Genomic DNA, 19,392 nt, shown 5'->3' on the forward strand with positions numbered 1-19,392 from the left:
GTAACTGAAAACCACAACTCAGCAACAAGATAGCTCCATTTTTCAAAATTAAATGGCTTACCAGAATTCTTTAATTCTATCCTTTATTTGTATTAGATGACCCTTTATTCTGGTATTTGGCATTGTTCATATGGAGGAAAGCTTATAAGTTGATATTCCATCAATAGAAGGATTTATTATGATTGATTAATTATTTTCATTTAGAATGCATAGAATATGGTTGATTTAATATTCCTTTCTTACTCTCTGCCTGGAACATAGCCACTAAAAAACTAAGTTAATTACCTAGACTTTAAACTGCATATTAATAGGATAACATACAGAACTCTTCTCAGATTGGAACACCTGGGTGGCTCAGTCAGTTAAACGCCTCAGCCTTTAGCTCAGGTCATGATCTTAGGGTCCTGGGACTCAGTTCTGCAACAGATTCCCTGCTTAGCCGGGAGTTTGCTTCTCCCTCACCCTGCTGCTCCCCCTGCTTCTGGTCTCTATCACTCTCTCTCTTACAAAAAAATAAAATTAAAAAAAATAAATTCTTCTCAGATAGCTAATATAGAATATTGTCTTTGTATTTATCAAAGGGAAAGTGCCATATAATAATGAAATTCAGACGACTTCAAATTCATTTTTTAACCAGTAAGAAAGTACTGGTAACAAGCCAAAAATGTCTTTAATGAATTAAAGAAGTAGATTGATTTTCAATATCTTAATGTTTCTAAAATTAATTGCAAGGTTTTTATACTAGATATCAGTGTAAATATTCATTATACAAGGATATTCTAAAAATAACCCTGAGAAAACTACTTAACATATATGATGACGAAAACGAGTTTGACAAAAGTCAGTTTGGGTAAAACTTACAACACCTACCACCTGAAACTCTTGTTCTATAATTTAATTATTTTAATTTACAAAAATACAAAAATAATATATCAGAGTAAGTATAATGATAGCTTTGAAGGTATGCTCTGGTTGTGCACGATTTACTATTTAAAGGGGAATCAAATATGTGATGCTTATGGTGTGACTGTATTAAAATTCAACAAGTTCAGAAGCATACGAGGAATAGAATAAAGACAAAAGATGACCCTTACTTATCCTAAAGATAGACAATGGTATATATGTGCTAGTTGGGGAGAGAATCCAGTCCGTAGATGGAGGATGTGGTAGTGGAAAAAAAAAGACACAATGTTTTGGTTGAACGTTTAGCACTATATTTTACAAAGTGAAATTGTGTGTTAATAGCCTTGAATAAAATCCAAAAACTATTTTCAATTCATTGAAGATTATTTAGGAAAAACTTGAAAAATAAAACTTGATAAGGATTCCAATAAAAGATTCATAAGCAATACAAGTTTCAGAATTTTTAGTATATTTTCCCTAAAAAGCCATTTGATTTAAATTAAAGAGAATTCTATTTACCTGCCACTTAAATAAAAGGAAATTATTTGGTTTTGTAATAAGTCAATAAAATAAATTAACATATCTTTGGAAAACAGATATGCACACTAAGTTAAAAATAATAGTGCTTAAGCTGTTCAGCAAACATTTCTAAAATTCCTTGCCATCAGCTAGCTCTGGAGTTCTGCTAGGTGAGTAAGGCCATGTATGTTACTGCTCAGAGTACTGATGCAAAGCAATTGTCCCCTTCGCATCCATTTTTTGCTGTTGATATGTCATGCTATGTTGTTTAGAGATACATAGATGGCCCTACATGAAGGCCTTTTTTGTGTGTGTATATGGGTGACTGTGATTTAACTTTCAAATCAGATGGCTCCTGATTTACAATGATTCAACTTATGAAATATTTGGCAATGATGTGAAAGTGAAAGTGATTCAGTAGAATCTGAACTTTGAACTTTGAATTTGGGTCTTTATAAAAAGGGCCAGTGTCATGTGGTATGGTGCCATCTTGAGATGCTGGGCAGGGGCATTGAGCCACAGCTCCCAGTCAGCTAGAAGATTACAGGGTGAACACCTGATATTCTTACAACCATTCTATATATAACCATTCTTCTTTTTTTTAGTGTAATATTTAATAAATTGCATGTGATATTTGATACTTTGTTATAAAATAGGCTTTGCTTAAGATGATTTTGCCCAAATGCAGGCAAATGTAAGTGTTCTGAGTATGTTTAAATAAGCTTAAGGTAAGCTATGATATTTGATAGTTTAGGGGTATTAAATGCATTTTCAATTTTTTATGGGTGTCTCTGTACATAGCCCCCTTGTAAGCTGAGGAACATCTCTATATGTATATGTAGCCTTGGTATGGCTTACATATTATTGGCACGAAACATCTAGCACAGTACGTGTGCCATATAATTGTCTACAACATCAAACAAGTTTCTTGAAAACTTGTGCCAAAGGGGTTATGTCTTTAAGGATTCTTATTTCAGAAGGGTTCTCTCTCTCAAACGTAATATTTTTCAGAAGGTAAGTGAAAATCTGACCAAACTAAACATTTTTCCATTTTCCCTAGTGAGCAAAGATAGCTAAAATCTATCTGCCATTTTCAACACTGTACTCAACGACTGTAATTCTAATTTAAGAACAGATTATTTTTATCAAAACCACATGTTGGCCTAATCTTACACAATATTCATAAATCTCACTCAGATCCTTGGACACTTTTATTTGTTGAGTCTATATGGTACTACGGACATTCATCTTTTTTGACCTCATAGCTTCATGTATGTCTATACTTTTGAAAATACATGCATCATAGTTCCATTGTAAAATGTCTGGGTTATAAAATGTGCTATGCTATCAAAATGGTAATAAGAACATACAAATGACCTGATGTAATGAACTGGACCAGATTGCCAGATATCACATTTCATACCAGAAAGATTCAGTGGTAAGTTTTAATATGGCCAGCTACACTTCGACTGAATTATAACTCATTTAACTTCTTTCTTTGTGTACAGTATTATACATTAGTCAGTATTAGAGTAAATAGGTACTTTGGACAGATGTAAATATGCTGTAATAAAAATGTTTTTCTTCTTTCTTTTAGTCCTTTTCACTTGTAAGACTAGCCACAAATACCATGCCTCCCCCAAAATAATTTGCAATCCAAATTTATCTCTAAATGAATTTATTGCACAGAAAAAAATATATATATACACTTACAGTAGACATGCTCAAGAATAGTTACACAACAGCAGGTCCCTAAAGGTAAGCAGTATAGTTGTTTGTTTTGTTTTCTTTTTTCTTTAAAAAGAAAGAGGTTATGAAATATTGGAATTTTATTTCAAGGCCTAGTATTTCAAGACAGTTAACTACACTTAAGGTGTCAACAGCCTCTTGTTGGCAGTATCATTTTATTGGCTCCATGGAATAACAGCAAGAATTTACTATTGCTTCTTTCTTTATGACACACACAGAAAAAAAAAATTGACACATTTGCTCAAGACCAACCAGAACCATTTTAACCTATCAAAATGGATGGGAGGCCTTCACTGCCAAAGTCACTGCTGGGTTTTCACAATTCATTGCAGACAATCTGCTACTCCCATTATGATAAAGGAGAGAAGAGTCATAATCAGGGAAGAAAGCTAGATTAATACTTGGAATTATCATTGAATTATTTAGCCTGCTATAGGATTATTATTATTAGTGTCATTTGATAATTTTCTCTCATTTTATTAAACACAACTGTGAGTAATTACCCTACCTAATATTTCTCTGTATTGGCTGACTTGCTAGCAAACATTCATGAAAATATCCATTAGCCACACGTATAAAATCCTGCATTATGGTGCTGTTGAATCAGAACATACCACTACCTGATCCTGTAGCTCTTTGAGGATTTGCAAATCAATTAATTCTATGTTTATTGGATTTCTCCCCTACAATTAGAAAATTTATAATAGAGGCCATGAACATTATTAGTTTTAGCATTTTAAACCAGCAATCACACTTTGATTTTTACAACAAAAGCAGAAATATAAACACACACATTTGGATCAGTTTTCTGTTAGTCTGTCTGGACTTCAAAATCCTATTCGTCAAGATAATGCACACCAAAGTTCTGGAGTAAACAGAAATTAGATGGCACCTGAACACTTGGTTTAATATTCTCCAAAGGACTATGCAACTTATTTCTAACATTATGACATTGTTTTACAAAGATCCACACTTTTATAATGTTAGTATTTTTAATAATCAATAAAGTCAATTAATCATGATTAAAAATCAAACTTAAAAATTTCTACTTTTTGCTTTTGCCCCCTCCATTTAGAACTTATTTATAGCCTGATAATTCAAAGGTCCCTATGTTTATGAAAATCTGGACAGAAATAGCTCTAAGATCCCATTCAGAACTTGATATTAATCTAAGTCTTTTGGCTCCATTTATCCTGAGAGCAAAGAGTAGGACAAAGGATTTGAGTACTGTTAGTTTATCTGGGAGATTATCCAAGGTAGAAAAGAATGGGAAAGTGATACAGTGAAGAAGCAACTTTGTCAAAGACGTACATTGTTGATATAATTGTTGTGGATAGAAAATGAAGGCTTGCTTTTACTGAAAGGTCCTGAGAAACTTCTTTAAGCTGTCCTCATGAAGACCTGAAAACTGACAATTTTATCTGTGGTTCTTATTTCCACTTCACTGAGAGCTGTCCTCAGAGGACATTAACTCTCCTACAATTTTGGGTTGTGTTGGACACATTCTAAAATGAGAGATAGAGCATGAGATGCTATCAGTGTTAAGTAACTGCAATTTCCCATGGAACTATCCACCACAGGTTTGGCTATAATCAGGTGTTGGGCCTTGATATCAGCGGGATTTTGGGCAGTATCATTTTAGGTTAATCATTACATATGAAATTTCCAAAAACTTCAACTGATGAAACTTTGATTATTAATCTATAAATATAACAATAAATCTACAGTATTCAAATTATTTTCATAGAAATACACAGACAAAGCATCAATTGATTAATATTTAAATGTTACAAAATACTGAACTGAAAGAATTTGGTCATATAACAACGTGTAACAAGTAGAACTTAGGTTTAGGTTAGAACTCAGGATGCATTTGAGACTCAGTTAAGAAATTGAATGGAGGGACGCCTGGGTGGCTCAGAGGGTTAAGCCACTGTCTTCGGCTCAGGTCATGATCCCAGGGTCCTGGGACCGAGCCCCAAATCAGGCTCTCTGCTCAGCAGGGAGCCTGCTTCCTCCTCTCTCTCTCTGCCTGCCTCTCTGCCTGCTTGTCATCTCTCTCTGTCAAATAAATAAATAAAATCTTTAAAAAAAGAAATTGAATGGATGTCTGACTATCTTATAGGTTTGCTAAAAATCAGTGACTTTGTGTTCACGTGTGGCTATGCAGGAATTTTTAACTTTCTCTAAGAAGTTATTAGATTTGATTATATAGTGGCAGTAAAGGATGGGGAAAAGCAAAGTACAAACCCCATAAAGACAAAGACACTGAGTATGAGGAAAGAGTAATAGATAAGAAGAATCAATGCATTTGAGGAAAATGGGAATTGAAATACACAGTGATTGTTCATTTTTTTAGATGCAGAAAACAAAACTCGCTTGCAAGAAGGAAATAACAGAAGTCCTGTTGTGATGTGAGACAGAATCCTGAAAAGGCAGTAACGTGGAATAAAGGAGTAGGGAGAAAATATCAGGTAATTTGGATAGGAAGGAGTTAGGAGGTAATTGCTTGATAACTTTTATATGGCCCACTTAAATGCACAGATTTCTCTTCTTTAATTTATATGGAGAACAGGGTGTCCTTTCTCTTCCCTTTCAGAGCACCAGAGGTGTACTCTTTCAGACTGAAAACCTGAAAAGCTCAGGACTCAGTTGCTTAAGCACAGCTGAGAGAACATATTTCAATTACGATTTACATTTTGCTGTATGTAGTAGACTGTCAAAAGTGTTTTTTTGGCCATATTTTTTCATTTAACAAAAGACTACAGAGAGTGTTTTCTGGTGTTGGTTCAGAGTGTCCATCCCTCTGAACAGATTTTTCTCTCAACGTCTGGGGCAAGAAATCAATTGTTACATATGTATTCACTAAAAAAGCAGCTGGAAGATGCTGAGCACTGTGGCCCATGAGATCAAGGCACCAGCACACACTTGTGAGTGGTGAGCTCCCAAGGCTGGAGGAAAATTCTAGAATAAAGTGCTCATTAGAGAGCCATACCTTTTCTCCTGTTTCCTTACCTCTCTGCACTACCCTCTTGTATCCACAGCATTGGAAATGCTTTTAGCAACACACCACACTGAATCACCACCAATTATGTGATTCTCTTGGTGGAAAACCAAACACTGTAAAAACTGTGGTTTTCTAGTTCATGCTTCTGGATGGAAAATAATTCAGAATAAACTGATAGGAGTAGCCAAGAGAGATTTAATCTTCTGTTTGGAAAAGGGCTTCTATATAAGTGAGTAGAGGAACCTTTAAGAATTATTCATGTTTAGGGGCACCTGGGTGGCTCAGCGGGTTAAGCTTCTGCCTTTAGCTCAGGTCATGATCTCAGGGTCCAGGGATCAAGCCCCACATCAGGTTCTCTGCTCAGCGGGGAACCTTTTTCCCCTTCCCTCTTTCTCCCTGTCTCTGCCTACTTGTGATCTCTGTCAAATAAATAAATAAAGATTTTTTAAAAAAATACTTATTCATGTTTACATATATGCAACAGAATGCTATGTCCCTTGTCAAATAAGCTTCAAATCAACAAAAATGATAATATTTTACTTAATAAGTTTTTTAATTCCTCTGTTAACATTTTGGAATACATCATTTTAATGCCCATCTGCAAATTTGTAATCACTTCATGTGAGACAAGGAATGCTTAACAAGGCAACCAGGGGCACCGGGGTGGCTCAGTGGATTAAGCCTCTGCCTTTGGCTCAGGTCATGATTTCAAAGTACTGGGATCGAGCCTTGCATCAGTCTCTCTGCTCAGCCGGGAGCCTGCATCTCTCTCTCTCTCTTTCTGCCTGCCTCTCTGCCTGCTTGTGATCTCTCTCTGCGTCATATAAATAAATACAATCTTTAAAAAAAAAAAAGGCAACCAAAAAACATTTACAATTTTGGACAGGAGTTTCCCTTACGTTTGGATAAGGATGCAAATTCAACTTCATAATAAATTACACTGCATCATGAAGATTAAATGCACTCAGGGATTGCATTCTCTCCTCCCTCCACTCTATCGTACACACAGCTGCCCAACTAATCTTCCAAAAACACACATTTTCATGTGCTGCTTTTCAAAACTAGCTTCCTGGCTTCCTGTTGCCTGAAAAAATAGTCTCAAATGCTTTTGTCTGGCATTCAGGGCTCTCTAGGATGGGCACTCTGGCCAACACATCACTGCTCGTTTGTTCCACCACATGCAAGTGGATCTCGGGCTAGTTATTCAGAGTCCCACCTCCTCACCGACCCAGCAAAGTTCTCGTGCATCTACTAAACTCACGACTCACTCAGTGATGTTCTCAAAGGCCATTAGTGGGTGACATGCCACTGCTAGAGTCAGGAGCCAGTGTGAAGTTGCCGCTGCCTAAGTACATGGACTGAAAGCGGGAACGTTGATTCTCCAGGAGAAAACTGGGGCATTGTAAAGAGAAGGCAGATGGCAAAACTACCCAGGTCCCCTATGACTGCTTTAACACACTCTGGACAAAATTGAAGGAGACAAGTGAACGTATTAACTCCCACTTAGGCTGTAGAAGGCAAATGCGACGGAGGGAAGGCGTTATCTTCTTCTGGAACAAACCACTTAGCTCCAGCTACTTTTATAAATAGATCAGACCCTGTCCAGGAGCCCACTTAGCTGGGTTCATTTGTATACAATGTCCATACCCTCAGGAATATTAACACTTTATCTCAGATTGCATTAATTTAAATAAAACTTAACAAAAATGGTGTGAAATGAACAAAAACACCATATTCTGTGATGAATCAAATGAAATACATTTTCAGTTGCTGTTTTCCCCATTTAAAGATAAAATTTCTGATAACTGTCATTATTTGTGAAAAGACACAAGACCAACAGTTTGTGTGCATGTGTGTTTTGGTTTTTGGTTTTTGGTTTTTTTCTTCCCCTTAAGGCTATAGCCATATTGTCACTAATAAAGATCTCAAATTTGCCTGGAAGCTTTCATGGCAAATTGTCAGTCTGAGGGAAGTCACCATCCAGCCAAATGGCTTTATACATCATCAGTGCCTTTCTTCCACACACATTCTCTTCCTGGTTTAGACATTAGTTACCCTGGTTCTACACTGACACAGTATTTGCATCTCTCTCCTGTCCATAACTCCTAAAAGTTGGGGACCTCTCACTTTGGTTTCCCCAGAGCATGACATTTTATTTGGTGCTTGGGGGGCAATGGGCAGTTCAAGAAGTATGTTAATACTATCACTCAATGTCTTGATCCATGCTATGCACCAACAGTGTAGTAAATATCGTTCATTTCTTGTAACAAAGGCAGTAGGAACTTCTCCCAAGGGACGGAATTCCAAGGACAGAATGAAGGCAGAAAGGGAGCTGGTCTATTTGGACCTACTTTGTGAGAGACACTGGTTTGGGTATTTATATGTATACATTATACCACTGAACTGTCACAATCCTGCAAATTCTTACATGCTTGGGTTTCTATGTAGCAAGTTTAGCAAGCCACCCAAATTCACAGTGACAGGCCCGTGAGTCAAATCCAGCATGCTTGACTCCATGATTGTCAAGTCCACTAGCCCCATATATCATGAATCTGAGATTCATGAGTGTGTAGGTGCTATCAGGAAATGTCAAAAATGCCCATTTCAGAGACACATGGATGGCTCAGTTGGTTAATTGTCTACCTCCAGATCAGGTCATAATCCCAGCATCCTGGGATCGAGTCCCCCATCAGGCTTCTTGCTTACCAGGAGCCTGCTTCCCACTCTGCCTGCCTCTCCCTCTGCTTGTGCTATCTCTCTGACAAATGAATAAATTAAATCTTTTGTAAAAATCTTGTTAAAAAGGCCCATTTTAAAGAATGTTTTAAATCATTGTTTGGACAGCAATAGAAGTGAAAGCAGAAAGACATAATGTAACGACAGATAGTTTATGTGGGAGCCCTTTGGGTACTCTGGTGGATGAATGTTTTTAAATTAGTATTTCGTGGACATGGGGAGTTAGAGAGGAGAAGGAAGGTGGGAGAAATTGGAAGGGAAGCTGAACCATGAGAGACTATGGACTCTGAAAAACAATCTGAGGGTTTTGAAGGGGCGGGGGTTTGGGAGGTTGGGGTACCAGGTGGTGGGTATTATAGAGGGCACTGCTTGCATGGAGCACTGGGTGTGGTGCAAAAAGAATGAATACGGTTATGCTGAAAATCAATAAAAAATAAATTTAAAAAAATTAGTTTTTTGTAAACTGCAAAAAAAGAAAAGCACTCCCATTTATAGCGTACACTTTATGGTTCACAAAGCACGTGCCAACAATAAAAATAATGAGGGGTTACCGTTACAATTCATAGAAAAGGAGGTACAGGGAAATTGAATGAAAGGGAATAACAAAGTAGGTTCAGAAGTCCATCTTCCTTGTAAAAAAAATGAACCTGAAAGTGCGTTTCTGCCACCTCTCTCCTGTTTGATCTGATAAAGAATGACCACGATACAGGAATTATAGTCCGGGGTTTTGAAAAGCATAATAGCTTTATACCCACACTTGAGCTTTTATTTTTTTATTTACGTATTTATGGCTAACAAGATAGCTCGATTTGATATGCGGTTCGTGACAACCAACCTCAGAAGTAATTCCATCTTCATGAGAAGTCAGAAAGAACCACAAACCAAACCTCAAAATAGATTCAAAGAGAAAATAGTCTTAAAAAAATTTCCCTTCCTAAAGCCTCTCCGTTCGGCTCAGGTCATGATCCTAGGGTCCTGGGATTGAGCCCCATGTCTGGCTCTCAGCTCAGCGGGGAGCCTGCTTCCACTTCTCTCTGTGCCTGCTCTCTGCCTACTGGTGATCTATGTCTGTCAAATAAATAAGTAAAATCTAAAAAAAAAAATTTCCCTTCCTATCAGAAGCAGACCAAACCACTAACAAATTCCCCAGAAAGCTTCATCTAAAAGGTTGTACTTTCTTCAGACACCCAGCAGGACCTTCTTCTCTGGGCCTGGTATTTCTTCAATGGCCTATTCCAGAGAATAAGACACTAAATTACTGAGCGCCATGGGCCTCAGAACCACGAAAGAGATGATGAGAGGCACAAAGCAGGCCTCTGGTCACCAAGAGGGTATGTAAATGTTTGCTGCTTTTCTGCATTTTTCAAAGCTGAGTTTTTAGCTGGGGGCCGTTCCTTTATGATAAATTGCTGATACCGTATAGTAAAAGCCATTATATGATCTTTTACAAACCATTTCCTATCTTTGCATTCTCATGTGCCAAGACAGACACGGATTATTTAAATCCCTGAAGAGAGTGCTATTGCATTTAAATTGCCTGTAACCTTCGTGCAATAGATTTATGGTTGATGATAGATTTAGTTAAGAGATAACTGTTTTAAATATTTATTCTCAGTAAAGGATTTCAACCTATGCTCATTTAAGTAAGTTGGTGCATAATCCCTTTTCTATGAAACCATAGTGCAAGGACCAATGCCGCGCTTCCGCGAGAACCCCAAGCTCTTTTTCTGGAATGGCCATATGCCTATGTACCAGGCGTCCTCTTTTCACTCGCTTTGTGGAGCACCTACCATGGAGGTCATGTAATAACCAATGACCAAAAAACAAACAAAAAACCCAAACATCCAGGTTGAAGTTATTCGCGCCTGCCATCATGCAAAGGCAGACCCTGCCTGAGGGATTCTCTGTTTTTCCGCCCCCCCTCCCCCACCCTCCACTGGCTCTTCCACTCTCCGCATTCACATGCCTTCTGGCCTCGCTTTCCTCTCCTCATTGTCACTTTTATTAAATGGTTTTTTTCTGCATGTTGTCCCGCAGAGCGATTTCATGAATGAATATACAGGAAACTGAGTCGGAGCCCTCCTGTGGAGGCCTTTCATTAGAATGGTATCTGGTTCTAGCCTCAGTTCAGAATACTGCGTGTACCTGAGGACCGAGTCCAGATGTTTCTTTCATCTCTGACTTGAATTTGAAATCCTAATGTCACTATGACCTGGGAAGCCGAGGTCCACAGCATCTTCACCTGAAATGCCACTAGAGCTCCCATTTACCTAGTCCCCAGCCTGAGTCTGTTTTCCACTACTGTCAGGGTTCTAGAAGTTCATGCACTGCCCACCACTGACAGTAGGGGCATCTCTCTGTCCAGATTTTCCCTTTACATAAGGAGGTCAAATACAGGAGATTAGGGCCCAATCTACGGACCTCACTGTAATGTGATTGCATCTGTAAGGACTCTAGTTCCAAATAAGTTCACGTTCTGTGGTACCAGAGATAAGGACAGCAGCAAGGTTTCTGGGGGAAATGCAGGTCAGCTCTTAACAGTCCACTCTAGGCTCCCCAAATTCGTGTCCTTCCCGTGTGCAAAATACTTTCACCCAATGCCCTCCAAAGCACTAATCATCCCAGAATCAACTCAAAATCTGAAATCTCATCTGTCCTCCTCCACTGAAAGACCCTGATCTCACCCAGACCATGGGACCTGAGGACTGCATCCAGAAGCCACAGTCTCCTGGTAAAGCTGCCCATCAGGTACTCATATCACCCTCATTCGTCCCAGCAGCTGAGGGCCTACAGTTCCTAGAGACAGTTTCTCAGAGGAAGTTTGAAGACCACCTCAGAGGACGTTGTTTGGGAGTGGATGAAGCGGGAAGGGGGTCAGAGCCTCCTGCCATTCCCAGGGCACCCAGAACCCAGAGAGTGAGGCCTTGGGTGCATTCTAGTGACAGATTCAAGGCAATTTTTCGACTTTGGGACTTCAGAGCTAACTTAGTTTTCATTTGTGATTATTATTTTTGTGGGGGGGCCATAGCTTTTCTTTTGACCTATGGCTGTTTTCACTCCCGGTTTTGAAGTAGCCCCTAAATCCTAACCCTGTTGAGGACTCCGAAAGCTCTCAGAGCAGCAGTACTGGGGGACAGTGTGGACACATGGTTTGGTTTCTCCTCTGGCCTGATTCTGCGGCAGCCCCGCTCTGTCCTCCTCAGACTTCAGAGCAATAGCTGAATAAGTGGAGAAAGGACCAGGGGGTCAGGAAGGTGGCCACCAAAGAGTGACTTCTCTGGAGGGTGGCTGAGCTAGTGAGTGAGCGTGTTAGTCCAGCTCTGCCTGCAGTCTGGATGGAGCTGAACAGGGGCCAGCGAAGGGGAGGAGGAGCAGAGAGCGGGGACAAAGGGACCAAAGAGGAGATTCAGACGAAGGGAAGTAATTGTGAGGAGAGAAGAAACTCTAGAAGACAGACATGTAAGAAAGGAAAAGGGATGAATTGGGCATCAGGAAAGGGCACCACCAGGGATGGAGAGAGCGGAAGGAAAGAGGGAGGGAGGGAGGAAAGGGGAAAAGAAGAAGGGAGGAGTCAGCAGGCCAGGGCTCCCTCTGAATCTGAAGAAGAGGTGGCTGGTCCAGCTTGTCAAACAGGGTGCTCACTCTTGGTCCCAGTTTCTGCTCCCAGTGCTACTGGGCTTTGCAAGGAAGTAAGGCAGTCCCCTGGGACCCACTGGAGCCCACTGGAGCCCACTGGAGCCCACAGGAGGGTGCGAGAGGTAAGATGCCACCTGGTCCTGTCCTGAGCTCCTCCCAGCTGCTAGCCTCACCACATGGTGCAAGAGGTACCCCAGAACAAAGGACACAGGCCTGCATGTCTGCCGGTGGCCCTGGGCACTTAGCTCATCGCAGTGAACCACACAGCCTCCTCAACCCAGGCTTTCAAAGCCTGCTTCTTCGTTCCTGGCTTTCATGTCTGTATGAACATGAGCCAGATCTAACTCATCTCCGACAGACAATTCTGACTCACCCCGTGTCAGATTTTTATTAGTGGCTGTGATAGAGTAAGATAGCAATGCTCCAACAAACGGACTATTTCCTCCCACGTGACCTCAACAGTCTTATACATTTTCTTAACGAAAAAATCTTGTCTCCTTCCATTAAGCTCATAATGTGGTCTAATAGTATACATGTGCCTTCGTTAGATGCGAAGCGATACAGAGGTCCTTTTTTTTTTTTTAATTTTACAAGGTAAAGTCAGTGAACACATCTAACTTGACGAATACGTCTCTAAAATGTCAATCCAGGCAAAGCTTTTTCTGCCTACAGTTTGGAGCCTACGTGGTGACATTTTAAAAATGCTTTCAGTCCCTCAGTGAGTCTTTAGAAGCTAGCCAGGGCTTACTACGTGCCAGACACTGTGTCAGGTGTTGGAGCTAAACGGACGGAGAGCTTGGAGGCAGGCTGGGGAGGGACATCCGTGACACAACCACAGCTAGAAACGGAGGCCAGTGCTAGAAAAGAGAGAGCAGGCTGCATGGAGAGTGTGTACCATGGGGCTTGTGAGCTCACGAATAAGTGGGAGTAACTGGAGTGGGGAGATGGGGGAGAGGAAGAGGGTCTTCCCATCAATGGGAATCACCTGTGCTTGGAGGCAGGCACCATGAGGGGTCTCCACAGGAAGAGGGAGGCAGCGTGGTTGAAGGGCAGAAAGACAGGGCAGAACAGGCATCAGTCAATTGGAAGGGTAAGAAGAGACGGATGGGAGGATTATGGATGCCTTTGGAGGACTGAGAATTTGTTAGAAGATCAGTGCAGTTTTCTATGGAGACAAATGCCAGGAACTGATAGGTCTTTGAAAGGTCACTCTGGCTGCCTTTTGGCAAAGGGGTTGGTAAAAGGCACGTGCAGGTGTGAACACACCAGGTGGGAGGTGAGTGCAGGAAATCAGGTGAGGGAGCATGGGAACTTGGTCCGGGGGTATATAAGGGAAAATAGCCTTTAATGAGTTCCACAAATTGGCACCAGCTGTAGCTTCATTACAGCCCTGGAAGGAGTAGGTGGGTGTGTCCTGGAGGTTACAGAAATTACATGAGAAATGGAAGTCTTTTTAGATCTTTTTTCCAACTAGAGGAACTCTCACCTTATTGATAGAATTCCAGAGTGGGAACGGATGGACATGAGGACATCTTTGAAATGTCTGAATATGTTCTTCGACATCTTTGCAAGTGACGAGGAGACCTTGACCTTAGGAGGCCTCGGCCTTCTTTGTAGCCAAGAAGATTTCACCTACAGATTTGGGTTCTCCCTTTTAAAGTCAAGAAGACAGTCCTTTCAAAGGACACCTCCTATCATTTTGGGCTCTCATCATACCACACTTGCTGGGATCTCCAAGACCCTCTGTTCCAGGTTGTGAGTATCCACTTTGGCCACGCTGGTCTTGCCAAGAACACCACCACAGGAAATCTAGAGCCTGTAGTGCTATTAATAACATCATCTAAGACTGTCTTTGCTGCCCTCATGGCCTCTTCCCACCATGACTCACTGAAGCTTTTTACACATTGTATCCATTAAGCTATAGTTCCCAAAGCTCATCTTCTCTAGTGCCATTAATTTTTAGGGGACCAGGCAAACCTTAAACTTGTCCCCCTTAATTAGATCCCTGTGCCCCCACAATCTCTTTGAATGCCTTTCACCATGATCCTTGAATGAGCTCTGAGACCACTGCTGGTACCTAACACTTCTTGGCACCTTGTCTGTTAGTTCTTGGAAGAGGAGGTGCCTATGGAGGTGAGTGGGCATGGGAGTGGGAGGATTTCTCCCTTCAAATCCTTTTTTGTTTTTTCAAATAATGGGTTTAGAGGGGGAGGGAAAGGTTAACCAATTTATTTTCCATCTCCCATTGATAAAATGTTTACCACTCCCCATTGAAAGAATTTAGATCTTTCTTTAGAATCTCCAGGAAAATCTCCCAAACCCAGCCCACCACCATGTGGATTCAGCCATCTTCTGATTCACCTCCAGATTGTCTCCTCCTAACTGCTCAAGCCACAGGTTAAGGGCGAAATGTTCAATGCCCAAGCAATTAAGTAGGGAACACGTTTATCTAAACAATTGCATGCAGCTCTGTATCTGCATACAGGGGGTCTCTCCCAAGCCTTTCCAACCTCAGCAAAACAAGAAAAAGCCCCAGCGACCTGGGGGTATATATCGTTCATTCATTCCTGTGTTCAACACTCATGGCGGATCCCCACCGAGACAGTGGGAGAGCAAGGACAGGAGCAATCCCGGAAGCTGAAGTCTGAGGAGGATTTCAAATTCAAGTCAGAGATGAAAGAAACATCTGGACTTGGTCCTCAGGTACAGGCAGTATTCTGAACTGAGGCTAGAACCAGAGACCATTCTAATGAAAGGCCTCCACAGGTGGGCTCTGACTCAGTTTCCTGTATGTATATTCATTCATGAAATCGCTCTGCGGGTCAACATGCAGAACAAAACCATTTAATAAAAGTGACAATGAGGAGAGGAAAGGGAGGCCAGAAGGCTTGTGAATGTGGAGAGAGGAAGAGCCAGGGGAGGAGGGGGGAGGGGGGGCGGAAAAACTGAGAATCCCTCCCTGTGGTCCTTGCTGCCAGGGAGGTCTGAGGGACTAGTTTCTACCTGGGATCCCAAGTCCAGTACAAAAGTGGCGGGGCCACAGCTCGGGATGAGGGAAGGGGGTCCTCGGCACACGCGCGTGGGGGTGCCAAACGAAGGGGGCTATTGCGCTCGCTGCGGGGGGCACCTCACCTGGCTCCATCCCCGGCCCGACCCCTTGGGGACCCGGGTGCGGCGCGTCGTCTGGGGTGGTCCCGCTGTCCCGGGGGTCGCGGGAGGCTGGATCCCGACACCCCCGCGAGCTCGCGGCCCGCGCTTTCTGCTCCAGGTGAGGGCGCAGCGCGGTGTCACTTTACCTGCTCGCAGAGGGTCGTCCTGAGAAGCCATGGGGCAGGGCGGGGCAGCGGGCCGTGGGAGCGGGACAGCGCGGCCTCGGGAGCTGGGCTGGAGCGCGGGAGTGCGGGTGTCCTGCAGTGCGGACTGGGCTGCAGCAGAGCACAGCGGAGCTGCGCCCCTCCTCCGCCAGCTCCTCCACCTCCTCTCAGACTCTCCGCTGCGTCCTCCTCCGCGAGCTCACTCCCGGATTCTGCAATTAGCAAAGCCCCTTCTCCGGACCGCCCACACCCTCGCCCACCTCCCCCTCCGTCCTGAGGCGCGGGCCAGGGGCACGGGCACCGGGAAAGCCCGGGGGGCTTGCGAGGGTGGCCAGCGCCAGCGCTGAGCGGCCTCCTAGCCTGGCTCCCCGAGCGGGTGTCCACCTGCTGCCTGGCTGCAAAAAGATCATCAGCCCTAAACCCCGGCTGCACTCTCGGGTCACTTCGCTGGCTTCCTGATTGTGCCCAAAGCCAGGAACCAGCTTCCCCAGCACAGGCCTGGGCTGAGATGCTTGCCCGCGATCTGTTTAAGCAGTCTCCTCCTCTCCAGGCAGGGTCCGCCATTGCATGATGGCACCCACGAATCACTTAGACCTGGATGTTTTGGTTTTTTGTTTCTTTTTTGGTTATTGGTTATTACATGACCTCCATGGTAGGGGATCCACAAAGGGAGTGAAGAGAAGGACGCCTGATGCATACGCATATGGCCATTCTAGAAAAAGAGCTTGGGGTTCTCTGGGAAGCGCGGCATTGGTCCTTGCACTATGGTTTTGCTGCATCAAATAGTTCCTTCTTCTTCAAATATAAATATATAAATATATTGATCAAGTCACTCGCATGTCTTAGGAGAATGTCATACCTTTAGTAGCAAACTTGAAATCTTGGACATTGGTTTTGATTTTTGTTTTGGTTTGATTTGGTTTTGTTTTTGTAATTTTAAAAATCCCTCCAGCCCTTGGCTCTGTCTGACCTGAGTGCTTTCTGCTGTTTCTGCAACAAAACTGTCAGGGCAGCGAAAACTCTCATTGTTTACAGTGGCGCCCCCTTCTGAACACTTTGTTAATAAAAAGCTTTTTTTTTTTTTTTTTTTGGCTATTGTAAATGTGAAACAAGGATGAGGTATTTCAAAGAGGTGAACCACAGATAAATTTCTCTAAGTGTGGGTGAGGATTACTCAAAAAGGAACTTGACAAGGCTTTTAAAGATACCGACAATCATTATAACATAACGTGACTGATTGTTACCGTGCTCTTAACTGGGCAAAGACTTGTTGGCTTCCAAGAAAGACAAACATAGTTGAGATGGTTCTAGCTGCCTTCTAGCACAGGGTCTCATGAGGCAGGGATTCTAGCCACTGGCTGTGCAAGGCATGAGGCCTGTTAGTGATTCTATTTTTTCTTCTGCAGAATGGGTCTTTCTGCATTCCAGGTCCTTTCTACCCCAATAAATAATGCGGCGATTCTCTCAGTGAGTTGTACTTTTGGTTTAAACAGCCAACTGTCTCTTAAAAAGGACTTTTGTTTAAAGTCCTTTAAAAAAAAAAAGTCCTTTCATAAAAAATTTTTTTTTTAATTTTTCTTTTTTAATCCCATATGTTTACTCTGATCCTGGAACTTTGTCATTTTGACCTTCTCTGCTGATAAAATATTCTTCATCATCAGCACCTACTGCTCTCCTCTCCTGGTGGTCTCTCCGGAAGGGGTCTTCTCTAGCTCTTCTAGCAGAGGATGGGCACTTCCCCTCTACCCCTGTTACCGGACCAACCTTACCTATCCTGCAGGGTCAGGTCAGCCTGGCCTTTTATCTGTTGTTCTCTTCTGAGTGGTTAGATTTCATAGACACCGTGGTTTGCTTTTGTCAGGATTTACCCTGGACTATCAAAACCCTTTTCTTGTGCCAGTGAAGCCTAAGAAACAGTCCTGATGAGAGAACCAGGAACTCGAACAGATCATATTTATCCTGAATGTTCCGTCCAAAATGAAGAATACATTTCTGAGGAGCCTCAAGATCTCTGAGAAGGGAAGTTTCACCAACTCTGTCATTTAGGGGCATCAATTCTGATTCTGTGTCAATTTTCATACTTTCCCAGCTAGTAATTCTCTACCTCAGAAAGCCCATTCTCAACCGTTTCCTCTCTCAAAGGCAGTTGCTCTTAGAGTCTGCACATGGCACTTGGGGCCTGCTGGTCGTTGGCTACTGCTCTCTGTACCTTGGGTCTACCAGCTGCGGGGCATCAAGATGAGAACGTCTCTTGTTCTAAGATTAATATAGTTTGGGGCACATGGTAAGCAATAATCACTTTTTTAGTTGATCCAAGTGTTCGACCTTTCTTAATTATTCTAGTACCACAGTTTACTTGTTCTAAGATTTGTCCTCCGCCCCCATTCTAATAACTCTTGCACTTGATGACATATCCTAGATTAACTGACAGCATTTCTCTTTCTTAGTCGAACATAAACTACAGTACATCTTACCCTTGATGAAAGCTAGGTTGCAATTACATACCCTATTATGGTTACGATTCTGATATTTGAAGTCCTCCAGTAGCACCCTGTGCCCACACAGTGTAGTACCTCACCTTCTCGGCATAGTATACAAACCAGCTCACCCCCAGTGTTAACCCCGGGGCTCAGCCTCCAACCCCAGGTGATGCTGCCAGATCAGCTGCCCGTTGTCCTGAACTTGCTGTAGATTCCCAAATGCACTGTGCTGCCTCCTGGCACTTTGAAACTTGACACACTCATCCCCATTCTTCGCTTTGCCCTTGTCTATCACCTCCCCTTAAAATCTGTTCCTAAGTGCCTTTTCCCAGCTCCAACCTACCCTTGGCAGTATTTTATCTCCCTGTGGTAAAACCTGTCACACTGCACCATGGACATGCCCGTTGTACCCCTGAGAAGAGAAAAGGGACACTGAGGGCCCCCCAACATTTGCAGCACTAGTGCAGAGCCCCATGCCTGGCTTGCAGGAAATGCCAGATCATGAAGACAAACGGAGATCATCCTCTGGCTAAAACCAGCTCTTCTTTGCCTAACGCAGGATCTGGTTCAATACAGAGCAGCCCGTTATTATTGCTGTTTTTCTAGGGATTTTTTACCCATATATTTCCCAGGTCTTGACTCTTTTTGTAGCACTTTAATTCAGGCTTCAACCACTTCCTAGTCAGATCAGCTGAAATCATTTTCCTTCCCATAGCCTCGGTGTATTTCACACCTAGTAAATCTTTTTTGAAAGATCTTATTTACCCATTGAACGATCACAAGTAGAAAGAGAGGCAGGAAGAGAGAGGGGTGGGGGAGCAGGCTCCCCGCTGAGCAGAGAGCCCGATGTGGGGCTCCATCCCAGGACCCTGAAATCATGACCTGAGCCGAAGGCAGAGGCCTAAACCACTGAGCCACCCAGGAGCCCCCATATCTCGTAATTTTTAATCAACGTGCAAAAAGTATTGTACATATTTATGAAGTTCAAACAAATACTGTGAAACCGTAGATGGACTTAAAAATACTATTATGTATCAAATATTGCAAA

This window comes from Mustela nivalis (assembly GCF_964662115.1).
Source record: "Mustela nivalis genome assembly, contig: HAP1_SCAFFOLD_601, whole genome shotgun sequence".
Classification (NCBI taxonomy): Eukaryota; Metazoa; Chordata; class Mammalia; order Carnivora; family Mustelidae; genus Mustela; species Mustela nivalis.